Source organism: Dipodomys merriami, unplaced genomic scaffold (genome assembly GCF_024711535.1).
Source record: "Dipodomys merriami isolate MVZ:Mamm:240054 unplaced genomic scaffold, mDipMer1.0.p SCAF_63, whole genome shotgun sequence".
NCBI lineage: Eukaryota > Metazoa > Chordata > Mammalia > Rodentia > Heteromyidae > Dipodomys > Dipodomys merriami.
Window position 1 is genome coordinate 4885472 of NW_027206213.1, and position 20038 is coordinate 4905509.

Here is a 20038-nt window from a genome sequence, read left to right on the forward strand (position 1 = left end):
ATAGGTATTTCCAAGAGAACAGCCTAGTGAATAAGCCCAGAGAGAAGAATCCACTGAGGAACTGGGATGTGTAGCCAGTAGGAAAAGAAGAAACCCAGAAATATATGAAGTGTTCCTGGCGGAAGCAGAGGTGAGCTGTGGAGGTCAGGAAAAGGAAGGTCTGAGAACCACCCTTGAACTCAGCAAGGTAGAACCAACTAATAACCTGCACACATTACAGAAAAAACATCTGAGTCATTAAGTTAAGTTTTGCTTACTACAAGAATAAATTGTTTTTGTTTTTTTTGGGGGGGGTCTGGTTGTGGGGCCTGAACTCTGGGCCTGGGCGCTATCCCTCAGCTCTTCAGCTCAAGGCTAGCGCTCTACCACTTGAGCCACAGCACCACTTCCGGCTTTTTTATTTTTGTTTATGTGGTGCTGAGGAATCGAACCCAGGGCCTCAGGCATGCAAGGCAAGCACTCTACCACTGAGCCATCTTCCCAGCCCCAAGAATAAATTGTTTTAAAAGATTTGTTTTTAAAAGCCATTTTTTGGTTTCTCAGAAAGTTAAACATAGAATTAGAATAAAACTCACCAGTTCTACATATATGCCCCCAAAGAACTGAACACAGGAACTCGGACAGGTAATTATCAGTGTTCCTACAGCATGATTCATGATAGTGAAAAGGTAGGAAACAACCAGATGTCCATCAAGGAATGAATGAATAAACACAATGTGGCATATGCTTATAATATATGAGCTTTTAAAAAAGAATGAAGTTGGGACTCATGGTTTAACAGACCTAGGAAAATACTAAATGAAATAATCCAGTCATAAAAGGACCTGTAGTGTGTGGTTCTACTTATATGAGATACCTAGAATAGTTAAATTCATAGAAATAGAAAATAGAACAGAGGCTAACAAGGCAGGAGGGAAAGAATTAGTGTTTAATTAGTATAAACACCATTTAGAAAGTTCTGGAACTGAATAATGTAACTTGAATTGCGCAATACTGTACAAGATCTTTATGCCTTTGAATTTCACACTGAACAAAGGGTTAAAAATAAGAAAGCAGAAAGGGGCTTAGGGGTATGGCTAAGTGGTAGAGTGCCTGACTAGCTAGCACAAGATGCTGTGAGTACATAGCCAGTACCACCAAATATTGTAATTTTTTAAAGTGTGAGGCTGATGTAGTCAGTAATAGAATGCTTGCCTAGAATGCTCAAGACTATAGGTTCAATCCCCAACACACGTGTGTGCACGTGTGTGTGCGCACACACACACATACACACAACTAATTTACTAAATGCTATATAAAAGGGATTAGTTATATATGTGAATGTGACTATGTATTTTACCTACTTACTTCTAGCATAGAATTAAAGCAAATGAATGAAAGAATGCTTTCTTTTACTTGTTGATGACCTAAGTTTGTTTCAGGTCTGTCTTGTGACTTGGTTTTCCCTATAGAACCTTTAGTACATGTTATGTTCTTTCTTTGTGACTCGAGCCTTAGCCATTGAAGTCAGAGAAAATTGTATTCCTTATAGGGGTTATTATCAGAAGACCAGGAGAAAAGTCAGCCAGTGATTTTACTAATTATAATTCTTAGAAGAGCATGTCTTTGAAACTATATCTTTTTAAAAATGCTCTGTATATGAAAGAGATCTCTATCCATTTCCTCACTTAGAAAACCATTCTGTCCCTCCTATCATTGTTTTAGAAAATAATGTTCCTTAACTGCACATGCCAATACTTTTCCTGCTAAAACTAGCATTTCTGATTCTTCCACTGGCTGATATGGAGAAAAGCTTGAGTACTGGAAGGTTTTGTGGTGCAGCATATTTAATAACCGTGACAAGTCAAGAATTTTAAGCAGACTCGCCTCCTTGTCTGGGATCTGTCGGCAGTATTGTGCCTCCACTGGCAACCTCCTTGCTGTACTGTTTCAGCCAAAGCTGTGCTAATGATGCTCTTCCAGATTTTTACTGGATATTTTTAAAGCTTCAGAGTCTCTAAATTAAAACAACACACACACACACAAAGAAAAAACCTTCCCTATTCCTTTCAAAAGCTGCCATTCTAAAATATGTAGCCAAAAAAAAAAAAAGTTTAAAGTATACAATTGCTTTGCAGCCTTGATGAAACAAAGGCTAGTGTGTTGCTGTGGCCCAGGAGTGCCACGCTGCTTTTGTGTGATTTCAGAGGTGAAATTTCGATGGCTAGAAGATAGATGGGTGCCAGATGCAGTTTGACACAGATTCAGACAGCTGCTTCTGGGCTAGGTTTCATTCGCTGGTGAGTGCCCCAGCAGAAGCAGCAGCACAGGGGCCCCAAATGCCAAAATGACAGTGAGAACAGCGAGACAATACAATATTCACGAAGTGATTTTAATCTCCAAGATTGAATGTCAACCAATCAGTTTCCAGGTTTTAAAAGCTAACTCATCTAAAGCTATCCCAGGGCTCATGTCTGTTTGGAGAAGTTTTACTTTTTGTTGTTGTTGTTTATTTTGTTAGCTTTAAAGCAACAGCTTTTTTAAAAAAAAGTACTTTAAAGTCATTTTGGTAGCTTGAAATTAAAAATCATGTCAACCTCCCTAACACACATACCAATGTAAAAGAAGTATTATTATTGCAATCAGGCAAACATTGTTTATCTGTCTTAAGTGAAAGTTTGGATAAGCTTCCCAGGTCTTTTCTGCTTTAAAGTCCCTGTCCCTGACCACAGTCACATCCATTCTTCTCCAAAGAAAGAAGTCTCCACACAAAGAGTGAGGGCTTATTTGGCTTTTGAGACTGTATGTTCTGCACAGCTAGTGGTGCCCAACCACATAATTGTAAACTTAAAAAAAAGTGTTCCAATAAAGGATATTTGCTCTGACTACTTGTGGGGTCATAAGTAATTATGAAACTGACTCCTGGCTACGTGCTTAATCTCAGCTCACATGTTTTCTCCACTGAGAAGTGGAGCCTTTATTTAGTGTATTATTTAAACTTGCTAAACGTATCTTTGCTTTTCTGAAGACTGCTATGATCTAAGCCATCCATGATGCAACCATTTCATGTGGAGTGATTTTTTTTTTCATTAAAAGCAACACAAATAGTTGGTTGGACATGTATATATCTGAAAACTGCACCTCTAGCCATCTCTACTTTTCATTTTTAGACTTAGAAAGCTAATGTGTCACTTCTCAGAGCTCTGAGGTGTTGTAGGACATGTTTTTCTTCCAATGATGTGTGTGCTTAGCTCTCTTAATAATAATGGGGACTTGGTATATGCTCAGAGAAGAGTACCTTTCATTGTGGGACAATATTTTGCTTAGTAGTTATGATGTGCTAATTTTTAGTCCACAGAATGATAAAAAGATTTGGAAATCAGCTCTGGTTGAGTGAGAAACTATATGTCCATAAAAAAATCATTGCTGGACATGGTGGTGCCCACCTGTAATCTCAGAACACCAGAGGCAGAGGTAGAAGGTTCACAAGTTCAAGGCTAGCCTGGGCCACCTACTGAGACCCCATTGCAAAAATAAATAAATAATAATAAATAAAATGTATGGTTGGAGGCAAGGCTCCAATGGTACAATACCCAGGTAAGTATGCAAGTCGAGCAAATGCATGAGACCTTGAGTTCAAACTCCAGTATCTAAAAATAAATAAATAAATTATAAGGTTATCAATAGCTATATTAAGAATTTGAAAATGGTCTTGGCCTGAATAAATTGCCTACATGTCTATTATTACATGTAGCAAACTATTCTTAGGCTCTTATCTTTCTCCAGTTTGCCCATTCCAGTTCTTTGAGAGTTTTAGTTGGTTAGTTTTTGCAAAGCGGGGATGGAATATAGGATCTCATGTGTACTAGGCAAATGCTCTAGCACTGAGATACACCTTCAGCCCTTCCATTCTATTCTAAAAAAAAAAAAACCTTGATTTTTTACTTGGGATAACTTCATGCTAAGCTAAAATATTTGATGTCCTATATCTTATAGTTGAGGTACTTAGGTTCTTGCTGTGTTCTGGCCTGTGAGATGTGGGTAGAAGTCCATGGGGAAGATAACCTTTTTGAATAAAAAGAGAAGGCCTCACAAGCAGTACATTTATATTCTTACCTGGAATGTGAGTCAAGTGCATGGTGGATAGCAGCCATCTTGTGGCCTCAGAACTGTGAGGATGGTAGAACCAGTACCTTTGAACCATCCTCCCAGTCCTGGACTGCTTAGCCCCAGAGGTATAATTTTGTAAGAAAATAAGAAGTAAATAAACCTTTACGCTAACATCCATTGGTATTCATTTACAACCAAATGTAAATCCTGCCATACCGTTCATTCTAGCCCCTTAGTCTATCTGTCACGAGCCAAAGGCAGTTTTTATGGTCTGTTAGTGTCACCTGTATTCAGAGAAGCTCAGAGAAACTGAGAGCTTGGAATGATGAGTACTACCTAAAGCAGGGGCACCTTTCAGAGGGACTTAAAGCTCTCTACACTTTGGAGGGGTACATTTTCTATTTCTTCGGGTTCATTTTCAAACATTACTAGCACTTGCTACTGGAAAATGATGGTCTGTATAATGACCCAATTCCAGCCATCAGAATTGGAAGGGACCATGCTGGTTGTTCCTGTTACTGTGTTGTAAAGCCACTGAAGCTGACTTTCCTAGTCTTTATTCTGTCTTCCCATGAGAATATAATTAAAGCAAGGGAACAAGGAGGTAGAATCTCAGATGATTAATAGTCAAGAGGCTTAATGCTTTCTGCCTTATTTGTGAGACAATCTTTTCTTAAGCCTATGCAGAGCCAAACACAATGCACATTCAGCATATGTTTATTAGACAAAAATAGGGGGGTTGGTTTTATATTGAATTGCAGTGACAGTCCATTTTGAATGCTAGTCGGATGATGAGATATTTATTCAATAAAAATGTCTTTCCTGTACTCTAGTCTGACCTAATGCTGTAAGTGAGTGGACTGCATCTCATCTCTAGGGCACTATAATATGTATCACAGGCCCTTACATAAATCCATCACAGAGCAGTGCTGACTAGGCCTGGTCAGGATGGGCAGAGGATTCTCGATTGGATACTGGGGACCACTGGCTACCAGCCACTGGGCTGGTTGTGTACTTAGCAAGCATATGTCATTGACTGTTGCTTGTTTTTCTCAGAGACTGCGTGATTTTCTTTGCATTATCTCATTTCATCCTCATAGTAACTCTAGCAATAGGTTCTGGTTCTGTATCCTGCCCTGCTTGTTGTTGTTGTTGTTGTTGTTTCTGCCAGTACTAGATTTGAACTCAGGGCTCATATTTACTATCCTTTGAGCCATGTCCTCCAGGCCCCTTTTGGTTTATTTTTTAAATAAGATCTAGCATTTTTACCTGGGCCATCATGAACTGCTGTTATCCTGTTATGCATTCCTCCTGGCAGGGATGAAAGACTTGTGTCGCCACGCCCAGCTTATTGGTTGTGCTGAGAGTCTTGCTAACTTTTTGCCTTGGCTGGCCTCAAATAGTGATCCTCTCAATCTCTTCTTCCTCAGTAGATGGGATTGCAGGCATTAGCTATTATGTCCAGCACGTTCTCTTCCCCCTGCCACCTGTGCTTTGAATCATGGTTTTATAATGTAGGTGTCTAGCCTCCAACTCGGGAGCCTATCACTTCTGTCTCCCGAGACTGAGATTACAGGCATGGCCCACCACACCCAGCCTTTATCCCCTTTTTATAGATGATAAAATTGGGGCCCAGGCAAATTTCCCAAAGTCAATGTATGGTCAAGCCCAAAGTTGAAATCCTATGTATCCTGGGAACATTTGACCCCAAAGTCAGTAGTCTAAGGCTCATCAGATATGATGACTGTACCCTACTAAATTATATATTAAAGTTGTCTCTCAGAATACTCTTGTGTTTTGTCCTTTACCCTCTCAGCAAAAGAACTGAAGGGTAATGGCATAAAAGTGACCAAACCCATAGTGAAGACTTTTGTTTGCTGCTGAGGTAGGCAGATGATCTCTGACTAAGGGTGGCTATATGTCATCCTTTCTGTTTCCTTGAGGCACATGGCATATGTCCTGCTCAGGTGGGAAGGTAGCTTGGGGGTGGATGAGTATGCTTTGCTGGAGTCCCATGAAGCACGCATGGTGAGGGCAGAGGAGCATGAGTGTACTCTAGGCAGAGCAGCTTCACATCCGACAACACGTCCCCAAGTGCCTGGCAGCCTCTGATGAATCATGGCATTTTAGGCTCTGCATGTGTCATCGGCATCTGTGGGCTGAAATAGCACGGAAGCATAGTAGTCATCCGCAGATACGAATAAAAGTAAAAGACACTGTCATACTACCTGAAGTTTTCTACACAGCAGCCAAATGCTCCTGAAATCTGTACATTTTGGACTTTTTGTCTTGAGAGCTAACACATTTACTAGCTAGAACCATCTTAGCATTTTCTATTTAAATATCTTAAGATTCAGTCGTAAAATTTTCTCTCTAAGCTAAAGCTGTTTATAGATGCTTAACTACTGTGTGGGCATATTAAAAAGAAAAAGAGAAGCTATACTTAAAAAATGATACGAAGTTGTTCTGATTCATGTTGCTGGCTAGCTAGACAGACAGAGCACCACATTTCAAGTTCCCATCTCAGTTTTGTTTGTGAAATGCGCTTTGGCAAAGAGTTTTCATTAAACAGCGCAAGTAATATTTACAATAATGTAAGTTCAAGACTGAAAACTAGTTCTTACATCGTTTAGATTGGAGTTCAATTTAGGCTTTACTGCACAGACTGAGCAAATTTCCTTGAGCCTCAGTTTCTCAAGTATGAGATGGAATACCAGCTGGCTCTGAGGTCTTAGAGTTGGTGAGCAAATAAAGTAATGCCAACGTGCTTCTGGGCATGCTACATGATGTTTCAAGTAATTTTCCAATTTTAAAGGTGTAGCCTTGGTATTGTAAACTCCCTAGCCAGCAGTTGGGCTAATCCATCACCTTTCTTCCTTCATAAAAGGTACAATGCCCGTTCAGTCTTTCAAACAACACAGTTTTCAAGAACACAGATTTATTAACTCTGAGGATGTATGCAGACTTCCTTCAAATGAGCAGGACTTACATGTAGATTGGCAGGAGGCATAGTTTATACAGTAACTGATCATTTACATATTAGCATTCTGTACTTGTGAATTTCATAGATTCCTGACATTGATCTCTTTAAGTGCCTCAAACTTGATTTGTATAGGATGTTCAATTAAAAAGCTTGCTTTACATTATTTTTGTTGGTGGTGATGTTACTAGTGTATTTTTCCTCAAGCATGTTCTTATTTCTTCATGATGTGGGATCATTTAGATTGCTAAGGCATTCTGTTGAAATACAGTCCTGTATGTAGGCCAGTGAGGGGCATGGTGGTGCTCTTTGCCTATTTTAAATCATCCCAGATTAGTGAATTATCTTTTGAATTCTTGTATCAGCATTTTAAAGTTCCCCCTTCTCGTTGTTGCGGCTCCCCTTCCCCACCACCACGACTCTGGGCTGACCTCTTGCATGTTCTCTTCTAAATTTGCAATCTTTTGTTTAGAAAAAGTACAAACATATTGGAATTATCGTTACATTAAGAGTCAGTAGACATTCAGGGAATCTCTGTTAGCATGTGAGGTTTGTCACATACCTTTTTGATATCTTTTCTTTCTTGAGAATGTATTTGGGCTTATTTTGCCCATTCCAAGTGACTTGTGGCTCCTAGATGAATTGTTCTGTCCAACACTACTGTTTCTATTCTGCGTTAGTGCACTTAGTGAGGGAGTAGCTGAATCTTCTGAGGAGGTCTCACCCATACTTATATTAAACAAGTTTGAGGCTCTTGAAAAAGAGATGAACTTCAGTTCCTGTGCAGATGTTATATAAGAGATATCCCACTATTTCAGTTCTGGGGTCTGGACAGAACCTAAGAATATGTAGTTTGGAAAGAGATCACAGACAGTTCTAAAGTGCATAGCTTCTCCAGACATTTCTCTGCATTCTTCCTCCCCTCCCCACTTCTGCTCCCACCAGGAGCCACTGGGTAAAGCTTTTATGACTAGCAAGTGGTTTACTAAGATGTTTTCACCTGAAGGTTAAAGAAATGCCAACAAATAGTTCTATAAACCCATGGTTTTCAATGGTTCCCTGATCAGCCGATGTAGAGGTTGGGGTAATGCACCCTGTGTTACTTTGCATGCATATGTGATTAAGATATCTTTGTTGAGATGATGATACTGGGTTATCTGGCTGGACCCATGTACTCACAAGGGTAGATATAAGAAGGAGGCAGGGAGTACAAAAGCATAGGAGATGATGCATTTTGAAGATGCAGAGAGCAACCATGAGCCCATGAATGAGGCAGCCCCTAAAAGCTGGGTGACAGGGAGAGAGATTCTCACTTGAAGCTTCAGAAGATATATACAGTTCTGTCAACACATCAGTTTTGCCCTTTTGATGCCCAGAACTGTAGGGGAATAAATTTATGCCATAGACTTACCAGATCCTGTATGGAGATCTGTATATACAGGGATCAAGGGTTTTGCAATCATTGCTTTGTGTCTGACCCAGGGTAAAAGCTGAAGTAATTACTTTAAATGGACTATAAGGCCCTCCATAACCTGCCCCCTTTCCTCCTGCTCCTCCTCCATTTTCACAGTTCTCCTCACCCAGCCGGTCCCCTATATTAGCATTCCCCCACAGCCAGCAGTGGGTACATTCCACACCCAGCCCTGCTTGACTGGCTGTTTTCTCTGCCATGAAAGCTCTTCTTCCAGATAGCAGCTTGGCCTGTGCCTAGACTAGCTTCAGGTCTTGACTGAGATGACATCTAATTTTGTTTTCTCTGTCTCTTTGCCCCAACTAGACTATATAAGAGCTTAGAAAACACAAAGCGTGTCTGGGATTTCCCCGCCTAACTCTTAGAACCTAGCACATAGTGAGCATTCAATAAATATTTGTTGAATGAAAATACCCTTTATACATAGCGTTGCCTGGCTCGATGGGGAAAAAAATCCTAGAAATGAAATTACTATATTACAGGATATTAACATTTAGAAAAGTTCTTGATACACATGACTGAATCCTATTCTGCTCAAGGTTAAATCAGTTTATGCATCCATCAGTAACTGCAAGATTACCCTATCCACTGCACCCTCATCAGTCATAAACACCCAAGCCACCTGTATCTGGACATTCTATCCCTTTTAAATTTGTAATGCTTTGATTGAGAATTTGCACTTGTTTTTCAGGCATTCCCCCTCTTTATGCTGTTAGCTTTTGTCCCTTGTCTAGTCTTCTAATTTAGTTCTAATGTTTTCTAATTTAATATCAATATTTTTCTAATTGATACCTTGGGCTTCATTACATTGCAGATTACTAAGTCTTTGTTATCTGTATTGCATATATATTTCCCAGTTTGTCATTTTCTCTTAAATTTTCTAATTATGATTTTCACTCTATGGTTGGTATGTTTGTTTCATTTTTAATGTTGTCAATTTTATTCTTAGAATTGCCTTTTATTTGGAATGGTCTTATCTGCCTCTTATAATTATGTGAGATCTTTATTTTTTGATGTTATTCTTTAATCTCAAGTGTTTGATCACATTCTGCAAGGCAGGAATCAAATGTCCAGTTTTCCTCCTTAAATAGTAAGCACTGCACATGTTTTTCTTTCCCACGTCAGCAACACCATCTTGCCTGTATTCTAAGCCTTTATTTCTAGTCTGTCTCAAATATCTCAGTTCAGTCATTTATATTTGTAGATTTAAACATCGTTTTGTGTCTTTTAAAATATTTATTTTGTATTTTTAATTGGTTGGTTCTAAATAAGTCTTTGAATGATTCTGTCAAGTTTAGGAATAGATGTGGAATTGACTTCCTAAAGTAAAAATCAGGTCACGTCCCTCTCATGATGAATCAATATCCTACAGCCTTCAGAATAAAAAGGCCATTCCCCCCCCCTTTTTTTTTTCAATACCAAGGTTTGAACTTAGGGCCTTGCTCTTGCTAGGCAGGTAGTCTACATTTGAGCCACGCCTCAAGCCCAGGCGTTACCTCTTAATGTGCTTCTGTGGTTTTAGAACTTGCCTTTCAAACTTTTCAATCCGCTTTATTACTTCTCTTTGCCTAGAATTTACATAGCAGATCGTCACCTGTATCCTATACAGTTTCTTACTTCCCTGTCTTTGCTCAAGTTGATCTGTCTGTGGCTGACTCCTGTTTTACCCTAAAATTCATTATACCTTCCAGCCTACTTCCACACTGGCCAAGCCCTGTGACCAGTCACGTGTCACCCTGTGAGACTGTCACAACCTAACCCATTGCATCACAATGGTGGGTTAGTCCTCCCTGGTAAGTCACTAAGCTCATCTTTTCATATTGCTGTGTTAGTCCATGGTGTTGGGGGTCAAACCCAGGGCCTCAGGTATGCTTGGCAAATGCTCTACCACTGAACTATACCCCCAGTCCTCCTGTTCATTTTGTATTTCTAGTACCTTCCATGCTCTCTGTCACACAGTTGGTAATGTGGGTGAATTAGGGGAGAACATTCAAGATTAAAAGCAGGGAGATAAATTATTGCAGTAACCAAAGTGAAAGGTGATTAAGAATCTTGACTTGGCCATGTTGTTAGGAATGGGACATACTTAGAAAATATTTGAGGAAAAATGTACCAAATTTTTGTGACTGGATAATGTAAGAGCAAAGTAATTTGAATCTTAGAATTTTGACTAAGACCTCAGGTAGATATTAGTTCCTTAACTATATGTAGACCTTCAGGAAGATGGACAGACTTAAGGAGGATATTAGGATTATTTTAGAAGTGTTATATGTTGACTATACCTTTATGATAACCAGTGGAGATTTCTGAAAGGCAATGAAATATAAAGAGGCTAATTATATACTTAAACCAGGATCCTTTGAGTTTAAACAGGATGTTATTAATAATTATGGCAAGACAACAAGCATAACCAGCAGTGACCTTGATTTGAACTGGTTTATGTTCAAAGGTCAAATATAAAGCTTAAAGCAAAAGATCTGGAATGTAATGATTTGTTAGTCATTAGCATATAGGTACCCGGAGAGTGGGTAGGGTTTCAGAGAAAGTTTATGAGATAAGAAAAGAGTGAAAACAAAGCCATAGCAATGACATTTTCCAGTGATTATCACTGGGAATTTTTTTTTTAATAATCATATCCCCAAATTTTCCTGAAGATCTGACATTCTAACCATCTCCATTTGTCACCCTTCCCCCAAGTTCCATACCTGGCTGTTTGTAAGCTATAGCCAGATGTGGATATTTTGTTTTGTTTTGAATTCTAGGGGCTGGTGATGTAGTTTAGTGACAGAGTACTTGCCTAGCATGCACCATGCCTTGGATTTTATTCTTAGCACCAAAAATAAAAAGAAAGAAAGGGAGGAAGAAAAGAAAAGAAAAAACTAGATCTGCATGTTTATAAGGAGGAAGAGGAGCAGCAAAGGACACTGGGTGGTCAGAGAAAAGAGACAGGAAATTGCAGTGCATCTGGAAAGAAACCTTTGGAGAAAAAGGAGGGTGGCAATAATGCCAAGTGCTACTTAGAGGTGAACTACTGAGTGCCTGCAAAGTACCCATTGGCTATGACCTTTGGAGGGGACTACTGCTCTTATCTGGAGTGGCCAGTATAGCTGTCTGGAAGTAGGCAGAGGAAGCAGAAAGAAGAATAAAGCCTTGCAGGGCAAAGACAATAGCAGCCACCAGCATTTCTGCAGCAGTCAAGCAAGGAGGATTGCTTCTTGTTTTAAATGTGAACACAGAGCCCGTTGAACCTATCATTTATTGACTACAGGAAGCAGCCAGTAGGAAAGGACAAGGATGAGTTAAGCTAATTTCCCCAGTGCCTTTTCCTTGTCAGGGGTGCCATGCTGTGCCATAGGTTGCTCCTCTAAGAGTCACTCTACAGGGTTAGGGGCATGACTTAGGTGGTAGAAGAGTTGCTTATCAGAGGGAGGCCCTTAGTTCAGACCTCAGTGCTGACAAGAAAAGAGAATGACAGGAGAAGAGGAAAAAGAGGAAAAGAGGGGGGAAGGAGGGAGAAAAGGAGAGAAGAGAGGGGAGGAGGGAGGGGGAGAAGAGAGAAGAAGAAAGGAGAGAGAAGGAAGAAGAGGAGGGTGAAGAGGAAGCTTGGGAGTATCTTAAGTTTTTCTCCTTTTTCTGAAGATTCAAGATGGAAGCCTTTGAAGAGAACATCCGTGTCTCTTCTAGCTGCACTGATTTGCTGAACTGTCATTGGTAAATAACACATCAACCTAGCTTTATAAGCTATTATAATGCATACTTACGTTCTGCAGGTGAACATATCTCTTAAAACACATATGTATTCCTATGTGGTATCATATATGTTAGAAGAGTGGATTTTTTTTTTTAAGATTTTTTTTCTAGAGAAGCTTCAGGGAAAAAAAGTTACAATAGGAACCTGTTTTTCTGATCTGCTATCTCATAGTAAGAAGCTAGTTGTGAGGTTTACTTCCTCCGAGGAAGAAAGCAAGGAGACGCAGGCAACTGGATAAGAAATGTCTCATTTGCTCAGAAGAGGCCCCAACATGCTCTGAGAAGTAAGGATTTCAGGCTTAATGTGCAAGAACAAAAGGCCGTTGTGAACTGTGTACAAGAGTTGGTGAGAGTTTGTATTCTGCCCCTTTTTTCTGTGGGAGTTATTTCCTGTTGTTGACTAGAGTTCTTTATTTAGAACCACCTAGCTTCAGAATGCCGGCTAGCTCACAGAAATGTGTGTACTTAGAACATAGACTCATTTCAAGACAATCTCTTTGAACAACAACAACAACAAATCACACTACTCATATACAGAGACAACCTGATGTTCCAGACACCATAAGAAAGAGCAAAACATGTTTGGTGTAGCAGTTGGTGTCACCTAAATAGTCCAAGTAAAAGATATTTCGCAGGGGAAGGGTGTTTCCATTTAATGAATCGATATCATTTTACTTTGTAGTGCTAAATGAGCTCCTTGACATTTTAGGGAAGTAACCAAAAGCCCTCTATATTTGTGAGGAAGCTTCTATGCTGTAGAGCATAGTAAAAGTTATACTAACAGGTGAGAAATATGCCCAGAATATATATATTTTGAGCCAACTGTTCCTTTATTCTTGCTTCCTATTAAGGTGGACTTTTTAGTAAGAACTCTGGGTTATTTTAGCATTGTCAGTGCATTTTATAGTAGCATTATCATTGAGTATTATAGGGTTTTGGATTTTTTTGTATTTTGTTTTTGAGACAAGGTCTGTCCTTGAATTCATGGTCCTCCTGCCCCTGTCTCCCAAAGTGCTGGGATTACAGATGTGTGACTCCACATCCAGCTCGGTCTATTAGTAAGAGAGAAGGGGAAGAAAGACAATATATCGGAATGTGAGGAATAAACTGTTAGTTACTGAAGTCATGGGGAATAAATTAATGTGTGAAATACAAATAGTGTCCAGTATTTATTAACAGACACTAGAACCTATAAATAAAACAATTTCCCAAGTTCTACTTCATGAGGAAGCTTAAGGTAGAAAGCAAAGAAAATGTGTTTCTCTAACCTAATAAATTCTAAAATAAATTTAAATTATTTATTACAATGTATTTGTTTTTGATGCCAGGCTCATACCTGTAATCCTAGTTACTCAGGAGGCTGAGATCTGAGGATCACAATTTGAAGCTAGCCCAGGCAGAAAAGTCTCCATGAGACTCTTATCTTCAGTTAACCATCCAAAAACCAGAAGTGGCTCTGTGGCTCAAGTGGTAGAGTGCTAGCCTTGAGCACAAAAAGGCTCAGGGGAGCTGGGAAGATGGCTCAGTGGTAGAGTGCTTGCCTTGCATGCCTGAGGCACTGGGTTCGATTCCTCAGCACCACATAAGCAAAAAAAAGCCGGAAGTGGCACTGTGACTCAAGTGGTAGAGCACGAGCCTTGTGCTGAAGAGCTGAGGGACAGCGCCCAGGCCCAGAGTTCAGGCCTCACGGCCGGACCCAAAAAAAAGTCTCAGGGACAGAGTTCAAAGACCCACAACCACCACCAATGACAACAAAAAGCTAAAGCCAGAAAACTGGCTCATGCTTATAATCCTGTTTACTTGGGATGCTGAGATTTAGAGGATTACAGTTCAAGACCAGCCTTAAGAAGAAGGTTTACGAAATCCCATCTCAATCAATTACAAACAAAAACAACCACAGCAAAAGGGCATGGTGGTGTGTACCTGTGATCCCAGTTACATAAGATACATAGATAGGGATACTGCAGTTCAGAGTAGCTCTGACATAAACAACTAACCCTATTTGAAAAATAAGTGAAAGTGAAAAGGCCTGGGGATATAGCTCAAATGGTAGAACACCTACGTAGCCAGTGCTCTGAGTTTCCACTCTAGTATCTGGGGTGGGATCAGGGGTGAGGTAGGGGTCGTGTTAAACTCTAGATAAAACAGAAGGTGCACTACATTTCCCTGATTCCATTACCCTCTTTGCCTGAGGTTGCCACTTTTGTGAACTTTATTATCTTAAATATTTTTTGTCATTGTTCACATACGGACCTGTAGGCAATATGTAGCAGTATTTTGCATGTTTCAAAGTATCTCTCATAAGTGATACTTTATTATATATTTGTATGTGTGTGTATATTTTTATTTAGTACTTGACTATGTTGGTATGTGTCTTTAGTTCTTTTTAACCACTATATTTTCAAGTGTGTCAATTTGCTTTCAACTTTGTCAATCCTAATGTTTCTTCTAATTTTTACTGCCACAAATATTCTTCTCTCCATGAGTAGACATGGACCATAAGAGTTCAAATGGGCTGGTACTAAACTGATTGCAGCTCCTAAAAAAGATGATGTGGAGTATCTTCCTAATTTTTAAGTTCCTTTAGGAAGGTTGAGAATGAACCATGATGGTGGATATTTACACCTCAGAAATCAGCAGATGCCAACAAGTAAGAGCTTTGTTCTCTACCCCCACTTGCTGATAAAAGCACACCACTGGTTAAAACCCCCCTTGGGAGAACTGGAGTCATTCCTGAATCATTTCTGCAGGGCTTATTTTCTTATGGAACCCCAGTAGAGAAAGACTAAATATATATGGGTAAGGATCTCAGCATCTCCAGCTTTTTACTAGAACATGCCAAATTATCTTCAAGGTAGCTATACCATTGTACATCAATAAGTTAAGAGAGTTCATTTTTAAAATCTGCATTCTCATGAATTGTCAAACTGTAGTTTTTTGGTGGTTTTTTTTTTGGCCGTGGGGCTTGAACTCTGGGTGTGGGCGCTATCACTCAGCTCTTCAGCTCAAGGCTAGCACTCTACCGCTTGAGCCACAGTGCCACTTCTCGTTTTCTAGTGGTTTATTGGAGATAAGAGTCTCACAGACTTTCCTGCCCGGTCTGGCTTTGAACTGTGATCCTCAGATCTCAGGCTCCTGAGTAGCTAGGGTTTCACTGGCACCCGGCAAACTGTAGTTTTGATAGCTATGAAGTATCTTTATAATTTGTCTTGTTCTACTGATGAAGTATCTTTTCCCATTTATTAGACATTTGTTGCCTCTTTTGTCCTTTTTTCTATTGTGTCTTCATTTTCCTTGTGTCTTTCTAAATGTTAACTCCTAGGAATTACTTACTAATCCTAATATTGTTTTGATTCAGTGAAACATGTGTAATATTTGTGTTACATTTGATGATCTTTAGCTTGCCTTGAACTTGTTTAATAGGTGCTTAATTTTTAATATAATCAAAGTTATTGATCTTTTTCTTTATAGTTTATGCTTTAAGTATCTTGTTTCTTAATACTTTAATCTGTATAATTATTTTTAGATTTTAGTTTTTATATATTTGTCTCTAAAAGCATTGTCTCAGATTTTGTACTCAGCATTAATACTGTTTCTGTAGAAAGCAGAATTGCACTCAATTCAAGTAAAGAGACTTTAAGGAGGGACCTTTGCAGAAATAGGACAAAAATCAAGGCAAGGAACTAGCACAGTAGGCTGTTACTGTCTTTATGACTGAAGGAGATAGGGGAGGAAATACTGCTGCTGGGGTCAACCCAGCAAATCCAGTGGGAGTTGGCATCCTGGAGGAGGGGCCATGTGTCAGAAGATGTGGCTGTCCAAGGTTGGGTACTACTGGATGGTGCCAGAAGTAGGAGTCTCTCCGTGTTCTGAATCACAGATCTGCTGCTGCCTTCATTGACTTCATTCTATTGCAAGATAGTTAGCAAAGGACTTGAATGGACCTAGAAACTTGTCCACATTTCAAGGTTTGGTGTAAGGCAGAGGCAAGGAGAAAGTGAGTCTGAGAAGACAAACCATAAAAAAAAAAAAAAAAAGAAGACAAACCATAGCATGCATTACTTATCCTGAAGTCATAAACCTATTTTCCTACATTCTCTCCTAAAACTTTTCAAGTTTTGTTTTATGTATTTAGATTCTAGTCCACCTGAAATAGTTGTTGGTAATATTAGACACCAATTTAATTTTTATGCAGATAACTAGGTTACCCTGAGCTGTTTCTAAAACAGTTTATCTTGAATGGATTATTCTTTTTCACTGGTCTGAAGTCTATACCAACATCTCTCTTTTAATTACTAGAGCTTTATAACCACTTTGCTATTTGATATAACACCCTCTGTTTTGATCGTTAATTGTATTATAGCTATCAGTGGCCTTTTATATTCCAGATTAGTTTTAACATTAGTTTGCCAACTTCCATAAACTTGAGATTTAAAAAAAAATATGATACTTTGCCCTCTGACTCTATTTTAGATTCATTTCTGTTCTTATAAATTTGATTCAACATTCACATTTAGATGCTATTACAGTACATGAATTTAATAATGAGCTAAATAGTTTTGGGGTTTGTTATTGAAAGCTACCAAAGGCTCATTCTGCTTTTTTGTTTGGATTTATTGTAGGATTTTGCTTTTTGTAGCATTAGTAGCTTTTCTTTTCTTCTATTTTTTTTTTTTTTTTTGGTCAGTCATGGGGCTTGAACTCTGGGCCTGGGCGCTGTCCCTCAGCTCTTCAGCTCAAGGAGAGCGCTCTACCACTTGAGCCATGGCGTCACTTCAGTTTTCTGGTGGTTTATTGGAGTCTCACGGACTTTCCTGCCCGGGCTGGCTTTGAACCGTGATCCTCAGATCTCAGCCTTCTGATAACAGGCATGAGCCACCGGTGCCTGGCTAGTAGCTTTTCTTGTATCAGGGTCCACTTTATATTGTTACTTTTAATTTTAGTTTTTATATATTTGTCTCTAAAAGCATTGCCTCCGATTTTGTACTCAACATTAAGGAAGAATAAATTTCAGAAAACATGCATTAAAAAATTGTGTGTGTGTGTGTGTGTGTGTTTTGCTGGGGATTGAGGCCTCACACATATGAGACGTGATCTACCATTGACCTCCACTACCAGCCACATAATTGGAACTACATGTATTATATTGATGAGTCTATGGGAAAATTGTTGTTTAATAAGACAAAGTATTCTTGTCCATGTAAGGGTATAGTGCTCCATTAATACTGATCTTCTTCTCTGGTAAACGTAAAGTTATGCTCTCACTTTTCATTTTTAGCCATACTGTAACAGTTAATAATCCTGGAATCTTTATCCCATGGCTTTTAATTTTTCTCATTAAAACTAAAAAGCAAAGCATGATGTCAAGCATGATAACAAATCAAAGTGGATTAATTACAATGTATGTCTGATTAAGATTTTTTTCACCTTACATAATTTTGGCTTTAATTCCTTAAATAAATTAAACAGAAACATAAAATGGTGTTGAAATTGCCAAGATTAGTCCCACAAAAGGTTTTCTTTTTTTCTTTTCTTTTCTTTTTTTTTTTAATCTCCCCATACTGGGCTTTTCTGCATCCAGGTCAGTTTAGTAGACAATCCCTTTTTTGAGACAATGTTTCAGTTTGTAGCCCAGGCTAGCTTCAAATTCAGGATCCTTCTGGTCCAATCTGCTCCTTATGAGGATTTTACCCCCACGCCTGGCTGAATCAGATACTTTTTAAAGTGAGATTTTTTAACTTTCTGTGCCTCTTTCAGAAGTGTATTTTTTTTCTATGAAGCATCTTTAGGATGACTAAATAAATGTTTTATTGGGCAAATGCACGATCATAGCAGAGCAGTAGTGGGCGTCAGTGTTGCCAATGATATTCTTGGGGTATTTGCTGCTATCCACTCTCCTTTCTAAATTTGGTATCACAGATTCAACTTCTCTTTTTAAAAAGGGAAGTTGCATATAGATCATTCACACTACTAATTTCTCCTGAAAGCCAGTTTCTCTGATAATTTCCCATTTAAGGAGTTTCATATAGCATAAACATAAACAAGACTTCTCTTAAGAAAATAGTTTTGATGCAAACTATTAAAAGCATGTTTTAAAAAATCAGTGACTAGTTACACACATGACCCTAACGTGGTGTTGGCGTCTATCTGAGCTGTTTGCTTTAGTTTCTTCCTAATGGACTTCACTCTACATTTCTAAAACTCTAAATATAAAAGATTATTTTAAGTTAAAAGTATTTTCCAACTTAAAACAAGAGATTATTACTGAACTTTTGGGTAGTTTGAAAACATACTCACTCTGACAATAGGGTTTATACAACTATTCTACAATGGGGATTAGAAGAAAAAAGAATATTGTTCTTGGATGTAACTCAGTGGTAGAACACTTGCCTATAGTGTGCAAGGCTAGTTCAATCCCCAGCATTGCAGGGTGGCAAGGGGAGGGAAAAAGAGAGAGAGAAAGAGACAGAGACAGAGAAAGGAGAGAGAGAGGAGAGAGAGGGGGTGACGGAGGAAGGGAGGGAGGGAGGCACCTCATGGAGTAAACTGGCATACCTACACAAAGTCTTCAATTTTTGTTAATTTTACAAAGTAGAAATTTTATAGCCAGAGTTTCAAACATTGGTTTGAATGTATTTATAAATATTACAAAATTCATCATACTTCTCTCAAAAGTCCTCTTTGCTCATAGGTGGTTTTTGTTCTGTTTGTTCTTAGGTGGTTTTTGTTTTGTTTAGTTTTGGTTTTAGTTTGGTTGGGCCATGGTCTTGCTATATTGCCCATGCATTCTGTAACTTCTGGTCTCAAGAGAATCCCCTACCTTAGCCTCCTAGGATTAAAACCACACCCCATCACACTCAATTTTGATAGGTGGTTTGCAGACACAGCATCCTAGATGGTTGCTACTATGAATAAGAGAATATGTGTAGCAGAAAATGTAATTTAGTCTAGCCAGTCATATAAATTTGCACATTTGGCATTAGAGTAGTGTTTTGGGGGAAAAATACTTTTCTATCATCACTTAGGTAGGTTTTTCTAAAAATGTATATTGGTTGATAATTTTGTATTCATAGCATTTTGATAATTGGCATATATTTGTATTCCATGACCACAAGGGCATGAAAGTGATAAAAATACATGGTCATTTGTATCATTCAGGTAAGGTCCGAATGGTTTTTCTCCAGCCTCTGCTAGCTGATTTTACTCATAAAATCAAACACACACACTCTCTTGTGGTGCTAGGGCCTGTGCATTCTAGGCAAGGTGTCTACCACTAAGTTACATCCCTAGCCAAAAGCTGTATTTTAAAATGTAATTTAATTCAAGTTTTTCATTCTCTGAGTAAGTTGAAGAGTATAGAATGGTGGAATTATAACAATAATTTGGTGTTTGTCTACAGGGTCATGTCCTCAGTAGTGAGGCTGTTCAAATTAACTTTTTAAAGTTTGTGCTTTGTGAGTTTTTCTTAGTCCTTGTCACTATGTTAAACTGAAATGGCGTATTTTAGAAATGCTAAAAACCAGTTTTAATTGTAATATTATATTCCTAGTGATCTAATTATGGAAGTCCCAAAATACTACTTATACGTGCACAGTTATTTATGTGTGCATGTGTGTGCAACACAAGGAAAATTCTAGCAGGAAAGATTAACCCCTTAAGTTCATGAAGCTGGTATGAGTTGGGTCACCATTCCTTAATTTCCTCATTCATTCTTCCAGTACTTGTTGAGTGAGTTCTTAATGACAGTT

The 20038-nt window shown here is 38.7% G+C and overlaps 1 protein-coding gene across 6 annotated transcripts in view; it reads left to right on the forward strand.

Moving 5' to 3' along the window:
* The window catches only part of Sertad2 (SERTA domain containing 2), a 117217-nt gene that overhangs the window by 68907 nt on the left and 28272 nt on the right, over positions 1–20038 (forward strand). For 2 of the 6 annotated variants that reach the window (XM_070004519.1, XM_070004518.1), the window contains exons 1-2: positions 10368–10406; positions 12180–12251. The exons of 2 other annotated variants lie outside the window; for them this stretch is intronic. The gene's annotated coding sequence lies outside the window, so the exon portion shown is untranslated. Of the gene's footprint in view, positions 1–10367; positions 10407–12179; positions 12252–12462; positions 12575–20038 lie in introns of those variants that run through there. 2 more of the 6 variants (XM_070004521.1, XM_070004524.1) reach the window with 2 other exon arrangements.